We start from the raw sequence: 6136 nt of genomic DNA on the forward strand, positions 1-6136 counted from the left end.
CTCTGATACCAATCTGTCACACCCCCCAAACCAAGGATGGCGGAAACGTCCGGGGGTGGAGGACTTCATGTAAAGTATCATAACAACGAGTATAATAGTGCTCAAAGTAAATACAACCATCATAAATATAATTGAAAAGGTTACACCATAGTATATGTTTACATGTTTCAAAATCAATTACATTATGATGACAAAATAAACTGTTTGACGATTTAACGTCCCGTCCTCAAAGTGTTGATGTTTTCCTGTTTCACTGATTTCCTGAGAATACAAGTAGTTTTGAAAAAGTGTCAACAATTAAGTTGGTGAGTTCATAAGAGTTTTGTTTGAGAAAGAAAACCGTTTTCCTTGTAAAAGCGATAGAGTATGATTCCAGAAAATCCAATATTTTCTTTGTTAAGTGTAAAATGTATGCTCCTATGTTATACGATAATGAACCCTAGAAAGACCTGTAGGTTCCTTCTATAATTACCCAGCGTATATAAGTTATATAAATTTAAGTTAAATAAACCGTTGAATATAATGGGTCTGCCCTAGGTCCACAACCAAACAAGGAACAGGAGATAAGGCAGGCCCACCAATTCTAAGTCGATTTCAATTCAATTTCATATAACTCTAACATGTACACTTAGCAATTATAGCTGAAAACTAACAATTCTAACGATATGTAGTTTTAATATCATAAAAACCCTTTTTGTGTAAACTCGGTACTTTGTATTTGTACCCCTTTTTGTACAAATCCGGTACTTTGTATTTGTACCCCTTTTTGTGTGAACCTGGTACTTTGTATTTGTACCCCTTTTTGTGTGAACCTGGTACTTTGTATTTGTACTCCTTTTTGTGTGAACCTGGTACTTTGTATTTGTACCCCGTTAATGAAAATCCTTTGTAATGAGTTTGAAATGTAAATGAAACATAACCTATACCTATTATAGTTTATCAAAATGTTTGTAATGTATATGTAACCTAACTATACCTATTATAGTTCTAGCATGTTTGTTTGTGGTGTATAAGGACCCCTTTCTATGTAAGTCGAATGTATAGCAAAAATATAACTATGTTTATCATGCCTTATTTTGTACTAATGGTAATGATGGAGGATTCTTACAATTCAGTGAGTATTTTCTGTTATATAATTATACCACAACAAGAAACACATGTAAAATATGAAATCTTCAAAGATTAACACTTTGCTCAACAAGCTACAAAGTGTGATGAAAGTTATAAGCTGTTATCTAGATTTTTATCTTTCTACACTGTTTTAGAAAAATCATAGAAAAATCATACGAAGTCGAAAACTGATTCCGTAAATTCTGAGAGTTCATAAAATGTGTCTAGTTTATACATAATTTTTATTATGATTTTTAGAAGTCTTTAACTTGTGTCAAAATGTTCATATTCACAGACTGGTCCGAATTCGTTTCTGAAATGATAGGCAGTTTTGTAAAAATCACCATAAATCGTAGAAAAATCGTATGGAGATGTGCAAGTAGTAATTTTAAAGGTATGAACCTGAACTATTTGCATATTAAATAGTTTTGAAAGATTTTAAGTTTAAGATAGTCAAAACAGTCCGTGAATAAGACTCAACTTTTCTGATGAAAGTTGTTGTTTGAGTTTAGTTGTGTTCTTGGTGTTTTAACTTGTATTCCCCCCCCCCCCCCTAAAACTTGAAGAAAACATGAAAATTTAGGGGTATGAACTCACCTTGTGTGATTTAAGTGGGTGGATGTGGGAGAAAAGTAGTGTTCAACTCAAGAACACTTAGAAGATTGCTTGAAGATTCGAAGAACTAACACAAATATGATGAAGTTTGTGTAAGCAACCTATGATTGGAGTAGAAAGAGGTGGAATAATCATATGAAGGATAATATTACTTACCAAAAGTAGATGGAGAACTTGAATATCAGCCTTGAAATCTCGAATTTTAGAGAGAGAGAGAGAGAAGTGAGAGAGAATGGAGTTTGTCCTTTGGTGGAGAATGAGAGAAATGAGAGAAATGTGAGGAGGGGTAAGGGTTTCTAGCCATTGACCAAGAGAGTGGCTGGAAAAATGGTGGGAAAGGACAATGAAATGACCAGGTATGGTGGGAGGACAAGGGCTGGTCATTGAGTGGGCATGGGGTGGTTGCTTGTGTCATACACTAAGACAAAGTCAACACTCCACCACAAGTATCTCACCCACTATATTTTTATTCCTAAGTAAGGATTTTCTTAAAAATATAATTAAATATGAATATTTAGGGTTTATTATGTTAAAATACGAGTTTGGGTGAAAATCCCGTGTTAAAATCTCGAAAAACGGGCTCAAAACGCTAAAAATATTGGAAACCGGGCAAAAACTGCCAATTTCCGAAGTTCAGGGCCGGAGGTTCGGTCCTAGCCCTTAGAACCGAAAGTAGAAGAGGAACCGAGAGTAGTGTTCGGCTGCGTAGGGTCGCCTCTCGGACCGAAGGTGCAGTCCTCTCGGACCGAAGGTGGGAAGGGGGAGAGCCGAAGGTCAGGTCTCGGTTCGGAATGGTCAGGGGACCGAAATAGACCGAACCCTCGGTCCATTTTGGCTGAGAGGGTTTCGGTTCTGATGCAAGGTTTCGGCTCCTAAGAAGGTTCGGTTCTCAGGAGGTTTCGGTTCCTTAAGGGAGGTTCGGCTCCTTAAGAGGGTTCGGCTCCTTAAGGCTGTTTTTCGCATAGACTTCCGTTTTCGAGCGGTTTTCGACTAAATCGAGGGTCGGGATGCCCCAAGTGATTATAAGAAGTTGAGAGAGATTTCGAGAGAGATTTGGGAGAGATTTGACATACTTGGAGAGATTTGACATACTTGGAGAGATTTGGGAGAGATTTCACATACTTGGAGAGATTTCTCGTACAGAGAGAGATTTGGGAGAGATTTCACATTCTTGGAGAGATTTCTCGTACAGAGAGATATTTGGGAGAGATTTCACATTCTTGGAGAGATTTCTCATACAGAGAGAGATTTGGGAGAGATTTCACACACTTGGAGAGATTTCTCATTCAGAGAGATATTTGGGAGAGATTTCACATTCTTGGAGAGATTTGGGAGAGATTTCACACACTTGGAGAGATTTCTCATTCAGAGAGAGATTTAGGAGAGATTTCACATACTTGGAGAGATTTCTCCTACTTAGAGAGTTTTGGAAGAGTTAGAGTGAAAGAGATTGGGAGAGACTTCTTTTGTGACCTTTTTGAGTGTTTGGCTTCGCAACGCAAGGTTCTTACACTCTGTTAAGCCTTCTTATGAATGTTATACGCTCTCGAGGGGTATGGAATAATGTTTTATCGAGTAGATTCATCACTTACCCTGATTAGGGTTTAGAATTTCCGAACACGTGAAAACTCTAAGTGATACTTTATATTAAGATTGCGAGTAGTACAATAAGAATCATAATGTTGAAACCCTAATATACAAGGGTGAGATGAGTTGACCGGTTTGACTTGTTGACTTTGACTTGGCAAAAAATTGATGGTTGTCACAGTCGCTCTGCTAAGGTGGAAGCCCCGGTAGTTAAGAGTCGCACGTTTCAGCTCACCACCGAAGAGGCTCGAGCAGCGCCAGATGTTGTAGCTGGTACGTACCTAATATTCCATGCCTATATTACTTTTGTATGAGTTATGTGTGATCTATGCTTGCATAGGGACCTTTTTGGTCAATGGTATGTCTGCTCATGTCTTGTTTGATTCGGGTGCTACCCGATTGTGTGTGTCACTTGCACTTAGCAAGAAGTTCTGGGACACGCCAGGAGCTTTGGTTTCCCCGCTTGAAGTAGAGATTGCGGATGACCGCACCATTAGTGTTGCGAGGGTGTATCGAGATTGTGTCCTGAATGTGCTCGGTGAGAGGTTTCATGTTGACCTAGTCCCTATACCGTTACTAGAGCTGAAAGTGATTATCGGATTGGATTGGTTGGGGGCCAACGAGGCCATGATCGACTGCGAGCATCATTTGGTGAGGGTTCGGACCCCAAGTGGGGGAGAACTGGCGATATGAGGTGATAGGGCATTGCAAGGACCGACCCTATGTTCGGCTGCAAGGGCTAGGAGGTTTCTGCAGCAAGGATGTATCAGATTTTTGGCTTATATCTCAGATAGGAGGGTTGAGAGCCCAACGGATATAGGCAGCATGCCGGTTGTTCAGGACTTTCGGGATGTTTTCCCCGAAGAGTTACCAGAAGTGCCTCCGGAGAGGCAGGTGGAGTTTCACATTGATTTGGTGTCGGGTGCCGCTCCGACAGCAAAGGCACCATATCGGTTGGCACCACCCGAGATTCAGTAGTTATCTACACAGCTTCAGGAGCTGTTAGACCGAGGGTTCATTCGTTCGAGCAGTTCCCCGTGAGGAGCACCGGTCCTTTTCGTTAAAAAGAAGGATAGATCCCACAGGATGTGTATCGATTATAGGGAACTAAACAAGCTAACAGTGAAGAACCGTTATCCGTTATCGAGGATCGACGATTTGTTCAATCAGCTGCAGGGTGCGTCTTGGTTTTCCAGGATTGATCTTCGGTCAGGGTATCATCAGATGAGGATTAGAGACGAGGACATACCGAAGACGGATTTCAGGACTCGGTATGGGCACTATGAGTTTGTGGTGATGCCGTTTGGGCTCACCAATGCCCCAACAACATTCATGGATCTCATGAACAGGGTGTGTAGACCGATGTTGGATCGGTCAGTGATCGTTTTTATTGATGATATACTGTTCTATTCTAAGACCAGGGAGCATCACGAGCAGCACCTAAGGGAGGTGTTGGAGACCCTAAGGGCGGAGAAGATGTATGCCAAGTTCTCCAAGTGTGACTTCTGGCTGCTAGAGGTACAATTCTTGGGGCATATCCTCAACCAGGAGGGTATTTCGGTTGATCCAGCCAAGGTTGAGGCTGTGATGCCGTGGGAAGTACCGAAGAATGCATCAGATATTCGTAGCTTCTTGGGTTTAGCGGGTTATTATCGGAGATTTATTCATGACTTCTCCAAGATTGTTGTGCCGTTGACACGACTAACCAAGAAGAATGTGACGTTTCGGTGGGGTGCGGATCAGCAGTTGGCCTTCGAGACATTGAGACGGAGATTGTGTGAAGCTCCGATCCTTGTACTACCTGAGGGATTAGATGATCCGGTGGTGTACTGTGATGCATCGATTACAGGGTTAGGTGCAGTACTGATGCAAAGAGGGCACGTGATAGCGGACGCCTTGCGACAGTTGAAGCCACATGAGGCAAATTACCCCACTCACGATCTGGAACTGGGGGCAGTGGTACTTGCCCTCAAGATTTGGAGGCATTATTTGTACGGAGTGCGGTGTACCATTTACACCGACCACAAGAGTCTGAAGTATTTGATGGGCCTGCAGAACCTCAACATGCGACAGAGGAGGTGGTTGGATGTGCTGAAGGATTATTATTGTGAGATTCTTTACCATCCAGGGAAGGCCAACGTAGTGGCCGACGCTTTGAGTCGTAAGACGGTGGGTTCCCCGATTGGGAATGTGTGTTTGAGAATGACGATGATCTCTCCATTGTCGGAGATGATCAGAGAGGTCTAGGTTGAGGGTGTGAAGAAAGAGAATTGGAAGGTAGAGAGAATTCAAGGACAATATCCTTTGTTTGTTAAGGATAGTCGTGATCTCTTGAAGCAGTGTGGTCGGGTGTGGGTACCGGTGATCGGGGGAGTGAGACAAAAGATATTAGAGGAAGCGCATAAGTCCAAGTTCTCTATACATCCAGGAGCTACGAAAATGTATAGGGACTTGAGGCTGAGTTATTGGTGGCCGTGCATGAAGCGGGAAATTGCTTGGTTTGTAGAGTGGTGCTTGACTTGCAGGAAAGTCAAGGCCGAGCATCAGCGGCCTCATGGAAAGGTACAGCCGCTACCCGTTCCCATGTGGAAGTGGGAGGAGATAGAAATGGACTTCATTACGAAGTTGCCAAGGACGGCGAGGGGTGTGGTTGCCATATGGGTGGTTGTGGATAAGCTGACGAAGAGTGCCCATTTTATTCCAATATATGAAAGTATATTCGCGGAGAAGTTGGCAGATATTTACGTGCATGAGGTAGTGACTAGACACGGGGTGCCTGTGTCGGTAGTCTCTGACCGTGATGTTCGGTTCACATCCAGGTTCT

The sequence above is a fragment of the Lactuca virosa genome, chromosome 8 (assembly GCF_052849685.1).
Source record: "Lactuca virosa cultivar CGN04683 chromosome 8, Lactuca_virosa_CGN04683_v6, whole genome shotgun sequence".
Taxonomy (NCBI): domain Eukaryota; kingdom Viridiplantae; phylum Streptophyta; class Magnoliopsida; order Asterales; family Asteraceae; genus Lactuca; species Lactuca virosa.